General features: G+C 38.1%; 1 long non-coding RNA gene across 11 annotated transcripts in view; it reads left to right on the forward strand.

Moving 5' to 3' along the window:
* Positions 1–17,327, forward strand: part of LOC115496373 (uncharacterized) — a 121,718-nt gene that overhangs the window by 31,434 nt on the left and 72,957 nt on the right. For 9 of the 11 annotated variants that reach the window (XR_012057316.1, XR_012057320.1, XR_012057310.1 and 6 more), the window contains exons 5-6: positions 1,067–1,175; positions 4,412–4,553. This is a non-coding gene — a long non-coding RNA (uncharacterized lncRNA). Of the gene's footprint in view, positions 1–1,066; positions 1,176–1,770; positions 1,948–4,411; positions 4,554–17,327 lie in introns of all 11 variants that reach the window. The other 2 variants (XR_012057312.1, XR_012057313.1) reach the window with 2 other exon arrangements.

Here is a 17,327-nt window from a genome sequence, read left to right on the forward strand (position 1 = left end):
TTGCTCTGGCTGTAATAGTACACCAAGAAGATTAAATCTATTTAACCATAGTTTAGGGAAAGGGTGACCTTTCAGCCAGTTTTGTTATAATTGAAAGATTTCTAATATTTCTGATTGGAGCTTGATGCAAGGAAATGTGAAGTCAAATTGTAATATCAGAAATACTATTTTTGTTCAGATATGTAGATGTAGTCAGTAAATATATATTTATCTATTTTCTCACTTTTATAATTGTTATCTTAATCTGAAATTAATATTGGAATTTTTATTAGGAATATTGAGGAAAATACAAATGGCTGATGCACCCACACACAAAATAAACTTATTTCTAAAGGAATAAAGTGCCATGCCTTAAAATAGCAAGGGTCTTCTGGCCTCAAAATTTCCAGAGCTAATTCTCTTTTTTTTTCCTCTGAATTCTTTTGTCTTAAAATTGCCAGCAGCCCAAACATTGTTAGACCTTTTTGTCCTGCCTCTCCTTTCACTGTGCTCTTTGCTGCCTGTGGTCTCTGTCAGTTCCAGCACACTGGAGAGCCCGGGCTGCTCCCTTCAATCCAATTAACCCCACACCATTACAGCCTTGTTTGGTGTCAGACTTGCAACTTTTTATTCTTTCCTTATTTAAATGAGCAACTTGATTCCAGCATCTCCCTCATATTGGCTCTCTCAGATAATTGGTCACTATTACAATTTGCTTTCAAATCTTTTCCCTTTTGAAGTTTACCTATTGCAGAAAGGAAAAGGATTTTTGCACCTTTTACCTGCCATTTTAATAAATTTAATCTAATAGTCTTTTATCTGGGTGGAAAGACAGCCAAAGTTGAATTGCAGAATGTGATTCTAATATCTGTTTTCAGCATCCTTCTAGGTACAACATAATAGAAGCTTAAGCAATTGTAAATAGGGAAAAAATAGGGTTTTGCCACCTCAACAGCTTTCTTAGGTGGGCTGATTTTGTTTGCAGGTATGCCTGCAAACAGAAGATGCAGTGATTTGACTGTTCCAGACTAGTTTTGTCATTGCTCCTTTAAATGGCAATCTTGCACTGTATGCCTTTCTTTCTCAGGTGAAAAGATTTGTGACGGAAAATACAGCTCTTCAAAGATTTCTAGTATTGACAGAGGAGTTTGAGAGGAATAAAGCATGCACAAATTATCTGGGCTCTTCAAATTCAGGTACTGTGCTCCCCTTTCTAAATTTCCTTTCTTTCTTTCGAAATATGATCCAAGGCAGCAATTCTTCATCGGCATTGAAGCTCAGACCATAACTTGGACTGTGTGGACATCATAATTGTGATTGATCTTGTGCTGCAGCCAGCTCCCTACTCAGACTGGAACTCAGACACACAAAGAGTCAATACAACCCTTTTTACTCAACAAAACCTAGTGCAGAGATCTGGGAAGGAGAGGAGAGTATCAGAAATGCCGATCCCATTACTCCTCAGGTGTTTCTTCTGCTCTCCTGTATTACCAACAAGAGGTTTCAGGACTGTGTGGTGACTTTATGGATGCATTTGAGGGAAATTCTCCTTCTGGGAAACAATCCTTCTGAGTGCACAGCTGTCAAAATGGATTGCCATCAAGGCTTTGAAAAGTAATTAAATATTATTTAATGAAATGAGCAGATTGGAGCAGAGAGGGTTAAATATATATTCCAAAAAGTTATACAATATCTGGAAAAAAATTATTGGGTGAGTTCCCTCTGATTGCTAATTGCATACAGTATTAAGACATCATTTTCTTTCCTTTCTCATTTGCTCTATGCTTCAAGGTAAAAGATGGAACACGGGATTATGACAAATTCTCCTCTGGGATCTGTGTAGTGGGGCTTGTCTTTGATCTTCCTTTCTCCTGCCCTTGGAGACCAAATGCATTTTTGCACATGGCAAATGCTCAGAACTGTGGGGCTCAGGACTGCTGTGCTGATCAGAGAGAATTTCCCTGAAAGGTCTGTGCTCTGCATTATTGAAACATTAAAAAGTGTTTGGAGCTTGAATTGGACATGTCCTGCCCTGGAAGCTGTGGTCTGGCTTGGGGTGAAGGGTCAGATGGTCCCAAGTTTGGATGTGACCTGTGCGGAGTCATGAGACAGATTTTTTTTCCTTTTTATTTTGTATTTGCTACCTTGAACTGGTGGTTAATATGGGAGTTACCTGTCATTTTTGTGAGCTCTGCTCTCCTGGTAACAGTTATAATGTATTCTAAGGGATTAAGGCTATAGAGTGCATATATTTCAAATAGATTTATGTTAGAGAAGCCAATCCTGTCAATCAAGTAGCTGACACCTAAAACTGGATATTGAGAACCTCAGCTTAAAGATACAGGGGCTCCCTAAATCGAAGTCTGTACCAGGCTGTGCTGGGTCAGCAGCACAAAAAAGCAGCACTGAGCTGTGTGCAGTGGAGATAAAATGAAAATCGAGATAGAAAATGAAAATAGAGCTCTTCAGCAGCACCATTAGTTCACTGGCACTGCTGTGTGTTGGGTGTCTTAGAGCTGCTAAACTTAGCACATTTTGTGCAAGGTGTGCCAACACACTTGGAGGGCTCTGCCATCGTGGTAGAGCTTGGCAGGGTGGTGCTGAGTGAGATACAGGAACAGGAAATACAGGAATAAGAGTGGGAAATGTGGGAGGTGGACATTCATTTCCCTGGTACTTTTTTTTTTTTTTTTTTAACTAGGGTAAAGGAAGGAAAAGACCAAGGTTTTTATTAGATTTTCATTAAATGTAGTCCATCTAAGCAAGGAGACCTTGTATTCAGTAAAACTTGTGGTGCTATCATGATGAAAAGAAACCCTTAGTATAATTTGTAACAGCCAACAAATAGATGGTACTTTAAGTTTTTTCAGTTTGCTTCTGAAGAAAACCCAATAATTGAATAGGCTTTGTTGCAGAGAAAGCAACTACTGATGCCTCTTCTGGTTGATTTGGTTTTAATTTTCCATCTTTTTCTTTCTGGAGTTTACTTGGTTTTGGCCCTTCTGTTGCCTTCATTTGGAGACTCTGAGTAGTAGTGTGTTTTTCCAAGAGGAATGGCTCTTAAAATCATGAATATCAGCTTTCAATACAGTTCAGATAGGCCCTCAAATATAAACATTTTTTCTTATGAGGGAGTTGAAAAAGCAAGTTGTTTAAAATAGCCTGTATTTTGTCTAAAAAAAGGACATGAACACATGAACTATTCTGCCTTTCCTCACAAACTCCCAATATTGATATATTAAAAAACTTCTTAGGCCAAATTCATAGGGATACATTTGCTTTTCAATGCACGTGTCACTCCCTGATCCAATTATTACTGCATTTTGCAGAGGAAAAATTAATTAGCAGTTTGTCACTGTCCTTCTGGCTCCTGGAGATCCAGTAATTACTTGATTTTTATAGAACTGAGTTTATTACATGCAATAGACAAGTCTGGACAAAACAACTTACTTGGTGCAGCTTCTGAAATCTTACTGCTATTATCAGCATCCTCGCTGTGACTGCAGAGCTGACAGACTTTAGGACTTAGGATGCAAAATTCAGGTTATACTTTATTATTTGGAAAAAGGTCTTACATTTTTCACCCACCTCCAGCAATTATCATGCTACCAAAAAGTATGATGGACATATTTCTGGTTAAGGAAAAATTAGCAAGCAGAAGTCCACACTTGAAGGAGAGGTAGTGTTAAAATTTAATTTTCAAATCTGACAGCTTAGTTCTGCAGGGGAGTGTTCAGCTTTTCATATATTAAGAAAAATACCACAAGGATTTTTTTTCTCTCTGTAGTTACACAATAACCTCATATATGGGTATAGCAGTTCTTTCTCTAGCTAAATAATGGAGATTTTTCTCCTTTTCAGTATGTATCAGTACCTGATATTTTCCCTGAGGTCAAAAAAAGTACAATTTGCCCAATACATCTATTTTCCAGTATTTTTGCTGCCTCTGCAGCATAGCTTAAAAGTTCCACATCTGCAGACTTCTGCTCTCTTCCAGCCCTCTTCACCTTTGAAAAGGTTCACACCTCTTCAAAATATTGTGTTTCCCAGGACATGAGGACTTTTGGAAGGCCCATGACGTGTGAGCCAACAAATAGCTGCACATTGCAGCTGTGTGGACACAGTGGAGGCAGATTTCATCTGAGGTGGAGCAGTGAGTAACCTCTGAGCAGGAGAAATTCAGAGCAGAAGACCAACAAGTCTCAAGCAAGAAGAAAATATTCTTCACCAACCTCCCATCTTTGGGGGTTCCCTGCTCAGATTCCTCCCACCACAGCTTCCTGGGCATCTAATATCCTCAAACACCTTTAGGAACTGAATACCTTTGATGTTCAGATGGGAATGGAATCCTTTGTAAAAATGATACATAGAGAATAATTTACACAAGATGTTTTACTTTCCTGGTTTTGTGACTTTGACCTTGTTTTTCTAGGTATTCAGCCATAATTAAGAGTTTTCTCTTCCCAGACTGTCTATGGTTATTTGCCAAGTGTTGAAGTTTGGTAAATTGTGTGTAAATATTTCCAAAAGGGAAGACAAAAGTGTGACAGCATGAGAATGATTTTGCCACAAAGGTAAGAACTGTTTCTCATACATCTATTTACAATTTCTAGTAGAAAGTATCACTTGAAAAACAAGGAATTCCTCAGAAAACCTTGGGGGAAATTACTCTGATTAGTCATCTTAATATCAGACATAGGCTGCTTTGGACATTTTATATCAGATATGCAGATCCCATTGTACTGCCTTTTAAAAAAATTGTTTCCACATTGGCTGAGGTTTCTAATTCAAATTCCTGAATGGGCATTGTGCTTAAAAAGCCTTTTTCCAAGGAATTTGGAGGAACTTGGGCTTCTCTGAGGAGCCTTTGTTCTGCTTTTGGCCATGCTGAGCTCTGACACTGATCCATTGATCTGCTGTCCAGGAATTGCAGTATTTATTTCAAATAATTCTCTTTAGTCTTTGGTAGCATTAGGTATGTGCTGTATAAAATTATTGCAAAATGTTTGTAGCCCCACAAAACATCCAGGCACGTCCATTGTGTGCAAATAAATGCAAGGAAATGCAAATAATAACCACTTTAACTTTGGCTAAACCTTTAGAGTCTAGATACAATTATTTTGATAAGTGCTTATGTGAAGTAGTATTTTTATTGCTACATGCAATAATCCAGGATAACAATATGTTATTTTAGTCAGTTTCTGGGTGAAAAATAGCAACACACCATAGAAGAATGACGAAATCTACACATTATTCCTTCATTCATGTTTTTAATTGTATTCACCAGAAGTTATCTGTGAGTTCATCTCCTGATACAATTAGCAGCATGAATTTAGAATAGTAAATGGATCTGAGGATTAGAAACTGATTCAGTATGGGTGTATCTAAGAAAACCCACTCTGTTATGCCTCATTTAATGCAATATGTTGTGTACTTTCTGTTCATCCTGAACACAGAGTTCACTTACCTGGCACATTTCATTTTCACATCACCTTGGCAAAGCGTGGCTGTGTTTCAACTAAAGCAGGACAACAGATGGTTGTGGAGGTGTGGGATTGCAATTTTCTCCATGGTAATACTTTGAATTTTTACTGTCCTAGTACTTGGTCAGTGCTAAATACAGTGACACTCACTTGTGATTTAGTCACTTAAAGGTAAGCCTGTGTCGTTTTTCCTGTGCTGCACCGCATCTCACATCTCACTGCGCCTCAGGATCTGCTGCTGCTGATCCAGGGGGCAGAGTTCTGCCTGCAGACATCATTGCTGGCTGTGTGCAGGTGTCTCAGGTGCTCCACAGCTCCTAAAACCACCCTGGACCCCTCTGTTTCGACAATTTAGATCCTGTCCTGGAAGCACACACACACACACACACACACACACACACACACACGCACACAGGATCTTGCTCTCATGCCCTGGAGGTTGAGTCCACACAGTTAATATTGAAAAGTGCAGATCCAAATATTTTTTTTATTATTTGCTCATGTCTGGAATGTATTGACTACTTTTATTAGAATTTTTAGCTGCTAGAAATCACCTTCATTGCTTAAAAATTTAACATTTGTTTCTAGTTTCTTGACGCCAGTGTCCTGCTCTTGTGCATGAGAGCTTTGCAACAGCTCCTGGGGAAGGATAAAGGAAACATTAAAATCTCTTTTTGCTGTTACCTTAACAAGCTTGTCAGAAATTCCTTGCATCATAAAATCTACTTATACATGTCCTGACACCTTTTAGGGATTTTTTTTTTCAGCATCTTGTCCTGAAACTAATTTTCCAGCTCAACTACCCTAAGCTAAATTATTTTGGAGATGCTGATAAAATATAGAGAAGGGATATCCTCAAACTCACTGTTAGGAAATTAGTCACACTTCATGTATTGTTTCTGGACACTTACAATTCCCTGGGATTCTTTGGGCCCCGGCCTTTCAGAGTATTGCTGCTTTAATAGGTGGCTTGAACTCAAAGCCTTTCCACCACCCAAGCATGGTGGGGCAAATACTACTTTTAGCCTTTACAGTAGTAACCAGTTTTCAATTTTCACATCCTCCTGTGACATTTTTCACTCAGTTTGTCACTGGATTTTTTTTACTCCAGTGGTAGCAATATTCCTAATATTTACAATTTAAAAAGTATAGATAGGCCTACATTTCTTTGTGCTCTGATTTCTAATTCTTGCAGAATAATTTCTGTTATGTGGCTTCCTTTTCTACTGAGGAATGCAGAGATGGATTATGAGCTCTGTGAGAATGTGCTGCCACATATATATACAACGTTGTGCAATGTGCTTTGGACAGAAGTCTTTGCAAATTCATTCTTTAATCTTAAAGCAGGTAATCATGCATCTTTTGTATGTGTTTGTAAGGCAAACCTACAGACAGCTTGTCAGTGCCAAATTTGCAGTGGGAAAGGACTCTTGTACTGTCTCTCTTGTAGAGACAGTGACTGATACAAGCATCAACTCCCACTGATGACACTTCCACATCTCCAGTGATGCTAATCCTTTGTGTTTGCTTTTCCATACCTCATGCTTTTGCTTATCTTGTCTGTTATGCTTGACAGGAATTTACATTATCTATACATTCACTCCTCATTTATTCTCATCTTTTACAGGAATTGGGGTTTTTGTCAGGGAGAGCTTGGCTAACTGAGCCTTTTGGTTTTGAAATAAAAAATATCTCACTAGGATGACTAGATGTATGTAATATAATACTTTTTTTGAAAAAATGGGGAAGGCTGACATGAAAAAATGTAAACTTCCTTGATGATAACTAGAAGTCATGAGGTAGTGGCTACCTAATGATTTTTTGTAGTGGTTTTAGAGTGAAAGCAAATTATCATAGCTGTGGAGGACAGATAACAGTAACAGTGACTCTTGTTTACATGTTGAAATCTGGCATTCCACACATCGAGTTATATCTAACCCTCTTCAGCACCTGTCAAAAGTAATATTCTTCACTCTTCCACAAAGGCCTAAAATGACTTAATCAGCTGAAGTTTCTCTCAGTTTTAGCTGCCTGCTCCTGTTTGAGGCAAGGAGAGCCTGTCTGGCTGCACAGAGGCATTGTATATCTTTGTTAAATTGATCCCCAACCTTTCTGTTCACATCCCATCGTCTTCCCATCGTCTTCCTGCTCCCTCCTGACTCTCGATAAATAAAACAAGCTCAGACCAGACAAAGCTGATAAGCTGCAGCCAGGCAGAGAGGCATGGAAGCTGTCTTTGGAGTCATGAACTGGGCTTCCCACTGATGTGACAGCACTGAAGGCACTCAGGCAGAGGAAGAGATCAAATACTGAGCTTTTGAATCCTTGCTTCCCAAATGCACAAAACAAAAGTGCTGGTATGTTACCTGGAGTAAAAGACAAGTCAACAATAAAGAGATAAAGTAAGTAATAAGGAGAGGGGGGATTGATGGACACTGCAGTAGCTCATCTTACATGTATATTTAATGCTGCTGGAAAGTGTGGATGGGAACTAATGAATTGCAGACGTGTGTGTGTTGTGTGCCCAGTAAAAGGAACTGCTTAAATTATGCAGGACATGTCATCCTGTTGCCAAATATTTAACACCATTCCTACACAAAAGAGACAGCTCAGGGGATCCTTATTTAAACATCAGTAATCAAATCCTTCTCTTATCATGGCAAACCCTTTTTGCATAATTTGTGCCTGCCACATCTAGAACTCACACACAAACCAATTCACAAAGGGTTGTTCTTCAGTCACAATTTGTGCTGTTCCATAACCGTGTAAGTGAGTAAAAATAAACCTGTCTGGATCCCCATTTGCTGATTATAATTGTTCTCTGTGTCTGTATATTTTACAGTGACTTATGATCATTTCCTGTCCTGGGATTGATAAAGAATGTCTTTACCTCAAAAAATTGCCCATTCTGACTCAAAAAGAAAAATGTTGGAAATGCAAATATTTTCCACAAGTGAAAGTCACCCCGTGCTCTCCATATCTCTTCTGAAAGTAATGCTTTCAGCAGAAACTGGCTGATCTGCCTAATGGGTACAAATTGTTCCTGCCTGAAATGAATTTTATTTAAAATTCAGTATCTTTCAAAATTTATGGTTACCAGCCTGTGGGGGGTTCTTTGCTTCTGTAAAATGCACAAAGAGAACTAACCCAGTGTAACGTCTCCTCATAAGAGTTATTACATTATTTTATCATGGATTCATGGAATAGTTTGGGCTGAAAGGGACCTTAAAGATCATGTAGTTCCAACACCCTGCCATGGGCAGGGGTAACTTCCTCTATCCCAGGTTGCTCCAAGCTCAGTCCAACCTGGCCTTGGACACTTCCAGGGATGGGGCAGCCACAGCTTCTCTGGGCAACCTGTACCTCAGCACAGAGCGAAATATTTCTTCCTCATGTCCCATCTAACCCTGCCCTCTGTCAGTTTAAAGCTACTCCTCTTGTCCCATCATTCCATACCCTTGCCTAAAGTCCCTCTCCAGCTCTCTTGGAGCTCCTTGATGTGCTGGAAGGTGATAAAAGCTCTCCTCAGAGCCTTCTGTTCTTCAGCCTGAGCAGCCCCAACTCTCCCAACCTGTCTCCATGGCCGAGGTGCTCCAGCCCTCTGAGCATCTCCCTGCTGGATCTCACTCTGATGGGTCCTTCTCATGCTGGGGATCCCAGAACTGAACTCCAGCTGGGGCCTATCAGGAGCAAAAACAGAGAGGGAGAATCACTTTCCTCAACCTGCTGGTCACATTTCTTATAGTGCATCCCAGGCCAGGGTTGGCTTTCTGGACTGTGAACACACATTGCTGGGTCGTGTTGAGCTTCTTGTCAAACAGCACCACCAAATTCTCCTCCTCGGGGCTGCTCTCAGTCATTCTCAACCCAGCCTGTACTTGTGTTACTAATTCTTAGTTCTTTCTTGCATTTTGATTTTCCTAAGAGGTTGTACTGTGCTGACCCCTCTGTGTTTTGCCCAACTGAGTGCATTTGGGTGCTGATAACTTAATAAGCATGGGAAAAGAAAAAAAAATTAAAAAAAAAAAAAAAAAAAGGAAGAACAGCAGTGAAAACCTCAGGCAGCCAGTAGCTTTGATGGTTGCAGATGAAGTTTCAGTGGGAATTACAAATGAGGAGATAGAGCAGAATTTGTAATAAAGAAGCATGATGCCGTGCAAGTAACTGAACTTCCACCAACATATTTCAAACTTATTTCCTTAGTGCTTGAAATTCCATAATGTTAATGCTGACCTTTAGTATGCAGGAACATTAGGGAAAGGAAGATGTGTCTTGCTATATTGTGAAAGCACAAAATTTAAAAAAGATTTTGAGAGCATGATTAGGAACTAATTAGTATCCTCCATAAAGTCTACTGTGGTTTGATATATGAATTATAAGATTGGATTCCAAATTTAAACCACTACAAAATTTTAATGTGCTGTTATACCATTTTGTTAAAGCCTGGAATAGAAATAACTGAGATTATAATGTGGACTTATAGATAAAGAGTATTGGAGTAGTTTCATGTGTCTTGAAGATTTTTAAACTTGTAAGTTCTGGAGACGAAATATGTAGCATAGACATAAAAAACAATCCAAGTCCAAAAACATTACTGGAGACAAATCTGCCTCTGAAGAAGTAAAATCCAAATTCTCACATCTGATTGTTTTAGTAGAGAATTTCTGGTTACTCCAAAAGCTCAGCCTCTCAGTGGACTTCCTGTTGGTTGCTGATACAGAGCAGTACAGAGACACATTTCTGTGTATCTTACTGAACATTATGCAGTGTTTAGAGAATATATGTATTAAGATAAATACATAAATATAGAGCAGTCTTCTCCCAGGATGTAACCTTCTGGCTTCTGACCATTCTGCTTCAAGGACTACCTGAGCCAATGGCAGCAACAGTAACTTGATGAATCTGGTTTTCTTCCATTAATCTGAATGATTTTTTTTTTTGTTATTTTCAAGCTTTTCACTTTCTAGCAATTTGTAAGTCCTTGGCATTGTAAAATTTAAAAGTTATTCCAATTTTTTTTTCCATTTTGAACTTCAGGCCTCATATCACTTTACTTTCCTAACACAGTATTTCTGCCCTTAGATACCTCACTTGGTTTGTTTTCTGGAAGGCATATATATATATATATATATATATATATATAAATAAATTAAATGCTCTTTTTCAGCTTTGAAGCAATTCACTTTGGGTCAGTGAGTAGACCTCTTCTCTCCCTTTCTGTCACTTCTCCCATCTTCTCCTTTCCACACTGTGCCTGACATATTAGCTCTACTTGTCTGTTTTCTGCACCTCATTCTTCATAGCTGTTTTTCCTTCCCCTCACAATTTTCCACTCTTTGGTTTGGTCTTTTATTTTCTTCCTTTTCATTCTGTTCATTTTGACAACTGTACTCTTGCCTTACCATAATTTCTCACTCAGTTCATTTCATGTTTGATAAAGAAAAATCAAGCTTGTTAAGTCTCATTTGCCAATACATTGCCTCTAATTTGCTTCAGAAGCAGTGACTGCTGCTGTTTCCTCCAGAACCTTCCTTTTTTTCCACCTCCTTTGCCATTCTTCCAGCCCTGCATGCTAAGGCTTGTGTTTGCACAAAACCCTAGTGAATGAGGATGTTTGGCACCTTGACACCTTGACTCTTGGTGCCTTGGTGATGAAGCACCAAATAATCAATTTACTGAAGTTTCAGCTGTGTACAAATCTGTAAAACTGTGGTTTGAGGAGTAGCCTTTCCTGCCATTACACATTTCAGTTTTACTTGGTATTTGTCCAAATTCTAGCTGTAAGGCACCATCTATAGCAAAGCTGCATGGAAAGTGAGCCAGGTAGATAAGAGAAGCTGTCTGAGATCCAGCAGAAGGTCTTTGAAACCAAGAAATGTGCTTTTCCAAGTACTTTTTCTTGTCTTGCATTCAGTTGAAAATTAGATCCAGTCAAACAGGACTAATTTGGATCTGCAGCTTGCAATGACCACACAGCACCAGTGGCAAAACCAGAGATCAATCTCCCAGTTTGCACATTATTTCTCAATCTAACCTGAAGTACCAACGATCTCTGGAATACTTTATCATTCTTTCTTCAGGGACATAAAGTATTACAGGATGAAGCCTGAGCTCCAACTGTGCAATAAAATAGCTTTGACTTGCTGGTAATGAAAGCAGAATTAAGTCCATTCTATCTAGTGGGTGTGAAATTAAGTCATTTGGTGTGACACTATTGCATTTTCTAGAGAGCATAACAAAAGACCTTGTTGAGAGGGACTGTGAAGATAGAAATGATCAATAGATCCTTTCTTGAAACCAAATAAACTAGATTTCTATGTGAACAATTCTATGTGAACCACATCACAATACCAACTGAATTATTGCTTTTATTGGTCCTTGGCTTGAAACTAAACTGTTAATTAATGTAATGTGGTGTTGACAGAGGTTTGAAGAGTAGAGGTGAATGGAACGTTCTCATTTTAATCACCACACATTTTCCTTCTTACCTTTAATAGTGAACCTTAAATATTTCCTAGCACCTCTCCTTTCACTTTTTTTGTTTAAATATTTCTATGTGGAATTAGATAAAATAATTTCAGCAGCTCTACATTGGCTACTTCATTTACATGGCAAGTGAATCAGGGTGAGATTAAACTCACCTGAAACTAACAAAAAGACAGATTATAACAAATCTCTGCTTTCAGAACAAGATTAAGCCATACTGAGATATGAATTTAAGAATGTTTCCAGTCTATTTTTCTCCTAAAATATAGCATTTTTCTATACCCTGCTTCAGTGGCAAACACTGTGTTAAGAACAAGCAGCATATTGTCTTCATACCAGCTTTTCTTGTAAACTCAGGAATAAGAGATGTCAAATAGGAGAAAAATCTTTGGGACAGCCTTGACCAGAGTGTAAATGAATCCATACATAAATAAAAAGCTCTGGGAATGAGCTGCTGATATTGTCTGGGTTACCTAACTACAAGCTGATATTCCTATCAGAAGGGGAGCAGATATTTATATTTGCAGAACTCTTTCCAAACAGTGCTTTACTTAAATGTTATAAGAACTTCTTCCTCTCTGTTATCAGCTCTCCATGTGATAAAATTATGCAGCTGGCTTTCAGAATGATTATGTGTGTGTTCAAATCTGTGTTATTTTCATTTACCTCCTGAATTCCATCTGAGTTCTAAGTTTTTGAGTTACAGTGAGGTAATTTTCAAGCTTTCCCTCTCCTTTGCAGAATTTTCTATATATTTATAGAAAGTATATTTATATATACTTTTTTCTCTGATGGAAATTGAGATTGTCTATTGTGAATCTACTCAGCAGATAAGCCCTTAAAAGAAATAGTTATATTAATGAGCTGATGATGAAAATTTCAGCTGTTTGCAGCTTTTCTTACCCCACAAAATCAACTCCTTTTTAGAGTCAGTTGAGGATCAGTTTACATGTGGATTTACATGCAAGGTAAAACTGGGATTTTGTCCTCACATACCCTGTGGAGGAATGAAGCACTTGTGGGAAAAAAAAAACCCAAAACAAATATATGTACCTAGAAAGACTTCTTTCCTGTATTCTCTTTCTTCTCAGTGTCTGATTTATCCATCAGACATTGCCATAATCAATTAAAACGTAATTTTAAAAATCCACACAATGGATTTGCAAAATAGGAGGGAGCAGGGAAATCCCTCATTTTTATCAAAATTCCATATTTCCTTCATGTGTGAGAAGTGCTCTGCTGTCCTCCCAAATGCTGTAGTGTTTTCAATCAAGACATTGGTACTTGCTGTAGTAGAGCAGTCTTCTGTGTAAGTGCAGGGAAATCATTTGCACTTGAAGAGAAGATTAAACCATTAGAGCAAGTAAGATTGGTCATCACTGTGCCCAAAGAACCCTGTTTGAAGAAAAAATATAAAATTTGCATGTGGATTGGTATCTGTGGGATATTTTTGTTGTGTTCTGACAGTCAGTCATGACTCAAATAATTTTCTACACAGGTATTTCTATCATTTGGTCCAATAAGTATCTATTCCTCAACCTGTCATATTTAGTTTTGAAATTATGTATTATTGCTGACATGCCTGGGAGTATGAGCAGCAGAAGTATTACATTCTATTTAATTATGTGCATACATACATATTGCACATTTCACCCCAAACCTGAGCATACATCAGCCATCAGGAAAGGCAAGAATATCTGTTTATCAAAGACAGCACTGAGGCAAAAGTGCCTGTTAAATTCAATGAGTCACTGACTTTAAAGAGTCTGCTGTGGCTTCATTTAAACTAGGATATTTTTTAATCATGGATGTATTACTTTATTATGCAGGTGGTCTGACTTGGGCTTTCTGATCAGTGCTTAATGCAGAGGGAGTTTTGAGACCTGTGACCATAACTTGCACTCTGCAATCACTTTTTCCCCAGAAAGATGAAAGAAATCTGAAATTTTTTGCTGAATTTCTCTTGAGCACATATTGCTCATTTAGCTAATAATCCAATTATTTTGTATTTAGGAAACAACCCCAAAACCTCCAACTCCTAAGGTACTGCTACATAGAAGGGACATGGGTGTTTGAAGGTATTTCCATGTTTCCAAGATGCTCTGCCAAGGACACGGAGTGAAGGACTCCTGGATGTATTGGAGTACGTTGCTAAGGAAACCTGTGCTTCTGATGAAATGTGCTGGAAACATCTGGCTTTAGAGAGTGTCTTTCCACTGTCAGCAGTGCCAAAAGGGAAGCAGAAGCCCTAAATAGCTGTTTTAAAATCTTTACATATGTGTGTGTCCTGGACCCCTGGTGCCCCCATGCTTGTGAGGGCTTGTGCTTTTTTTGTTGGCCAAGCCCACAGCTCACATCCTCACTGGATTTGTGCAAAATCTGTTTGCAAAGAGTAAAAAGACGTGTTGTTAACAAAGAGTAAAGTTTACAAGTAGTAAAAAGACATGTTGAATTTTGAGATAAAAATGTTTGTAGGATTTAAATTGACCCTTCCAGTTAACTTCAGATTAAATAACAGAATGACAGAATGATCTGGATTGAAAGGGATCTTTGGATTTCTAAAGGTCATTTCATTCCAACCCCTGTGTTGTGGTCCGGAGTGTCTTCCACTAGACCACACTTCCAGGGATGAGGCATCCACAACTTCTCTGGGCAACCTGTTCCACTCTCAATGTTTGCCTCAGACTCAAGCATTTGCCTCAGACTTAATTTGTTGGGAATATTTCCCTCTGCTCTTGTTTACTCAACTGAGAGTGCTGCTCACAGTGTGTGTGTGTGTGTAATGTGAAGAACACTGTTGAAGCTCAATGAATTCCAACACAGCTTTCTATGTGAGGATTAGAAGTCTGAAGAATCTACTAAAAGTTCTGTAAGGTCTCTGAAGACCATGAATGCATGTGCAAAATGAATGTTCTAAGGCAAAATGTCTTCAATCACACACGACCTCCTAACACTTATCATCATATTATGTCTGAAATCTTGAGGTTGAAATTCTTCCTCTAGAGTTACAGAGGTAAAGTGCAAAAATAAGTCAGGGCTAAGATGTGTGTGTGTAGCAGTAGAATTCTTTCTTTAAAGCAAAAACTGTTTTTTGAGGCAGCATAACTTCAAATCACAGCAAAAACATTTTATTATAGTACATCTGTGAACAGGACGCTGAATGTTTGATGTGTTTATTAAAAAGCCTGAACATGGCACATTATCCATCTGCTGTGATTACTGCACAGGTAGGCAGCTGGGACTGTGAATGCAAAAATCTGTGGATTTCTGTTCAGCCCATCACTGCTGCTGCCAAAAGCCCTCAATAATATATCTTCATGGTGAGGCTTCTACTGTACTTCAAGGTGTGGTTGGCATTTCCCTCCTTCCTAATTAAAAGGAGCCATTTGACATCTTGGCTGAACCCATTTGGTGAAGTTACTTGTGTCTATCAGATTTGGTGTGTGTTTTGAAATATAAATTGTTCTGAAGATTCATAGCTTGTGAGCTTATTTGTGCAGGGAAGCTGAACCTGACTTTCAGGAGTGGAATTTAGCTGATGCTTGCATGGTTCAAGTCCACCAAGTATTTTTCTTTGGTGGACTTCAAGACTGAGTTCTCATAATTTCTAGAAATATTAAATTTCAGAGTAAAAGTGCTCACTAGAAGTAATGGTTGCCTTGGCCTGCCCAGTGTTGATTCCACAAAATGTGGATAAGAGCTGTTTCCTGCTTTATTCTGTCATGCCAGATGTTTTTGGTTGGTTCACTGACTTCAGAATTTTTAGTAAAGCTCGATCCTGAACTGGAAGTGTTCCATCTCAAAGGTTTTTTTCTATAGTATAAGATTTGTTTTTGTTAAGTACTGTGTTGTTATCCTCTTACTGCACACCAAAATTGTTTGTTGAAGTAGCAAACTAACATTGCAATTGTCTTAACACCCATTGCATCCAACTGGTGTTATTCAATACCAAAAATTCAAGGAAAAAAATTCCAAAAATTCTCAGGTTTTATGTAGCTATAGCTACAGAAGTAAAAGGTAAAACCTGCAAGAAGATTAATGAGATTACTTATTTAGTAGTCCAGAAAGCAAAAAGTATTCCTCAGACTATCATCCATCATTTCTGTTGCCTCAGGCAAAAAGGATGCTTCAAGCTTGCTTCTAATTTTACTGAGTATATTCAGTTTCCTGTGTAGCTTAAGATCATTACTTGTTTCATTAATTCAAAATGACTAAATGTGACTAAAAAGTAAAAATCATAAAAAATTAAAACTTTGTTTTCAGCTATGGGATTGCATCTCGTAGCAGTTGAAGTGTCACTCAATATTTCTGGGCTTTTTTTGGCCTTGTTCATATGCAGCTATGAAGAAAGTTGATATTTTCTTCTAACTTATATCTGCAACTTTTTTATTACCTTCAAATATTGTTACTTTTTCTTTTATCTTTCCTAGAAAAAAATGTTCTCCTATGATTTTCTTAATCAATATTTATTTTCATTCTTTCTTCTTTCCTGTAATTACATTCTGTAAAAAGTGAAAATATTGAAAGCAAAGTTAGGCTGAATCATAGTATCCCCATGCTGCTGGTCCACAGGAGTCAGCTTTATATTTCTATTGGTTACAAGGCAGGAAATTCGATGGATGCTCTTTGTCTCACCCAGTTTGCAGTGAGATCCCAAGACACTCATGGCAGTGTTGAATAATTGCAGTCGGCATTGTGGGAAAATGCAGGGGGAGAGTCGAGGGGAGAGCAGGGTGTGAATCACAGACACGAGTTTTCCATCTCAAACCCAACCCAGAGCCTGCTACAGCAGGACAGTGGAACCAAAGAGTGAAATGTTTGCTCTGCAATGTTTTTATTTGTTGTCATTGGGTTTTTTCACTCTTGCACAAAAGTTCTGCACACCAAAAGAGTCATGGCTTAATGATTGTCTCCCTTAGCTGCCACAATACTAGTCTTTATTAAAATACCACATCAAACTCTACAGTCCTCTATTAAAGAAGAATCTTCATTTTTCAGAGATCCTTATAAAGTTGTCTGTCTTCCCTCTCAAAATATCAAATTAAGTTTGTAACATTGTTCTAATCCAATAACAGTTATTATGTGCTCAAATAGAAAAAAAAAAGTGTTTTTACAGCTTAACTAACATAAAGCATTTGTAGATTCTGCAAGTCAATTTGAACTGAAAATTATATTGGTAGGACTCATGCTAGGAAATATGAAGGAATTAAACTACAGTCCTATCCACTGAGCTGCCTAAATATTTACTCACTGTACTTCAAAGAAATTTTTTGTTAGAAATTTTGATGGAATGCTTTTCACTGCAATCTCCCAAGGGTCTTAACATTAAAAGTAGAGCCTTCATCTCTTTGATGAATTACAGAAAGTGGTCCATTTTAT

The sequence above is a fragment of the Taeniopygia guttata genome, chromosome 9 (assembly GCF_048771995.1).
Source record: "Taeniopygia guttata chromosome 9, bTaeGut7.mat, whole genome shotgun sequence".
Taxonomy (NCBI): Eukaryota; Metazoa; Chordata; class Aves; order Passeriformes; family Estrildidae; genus Taeniopygia; species Taeniopygia guttata.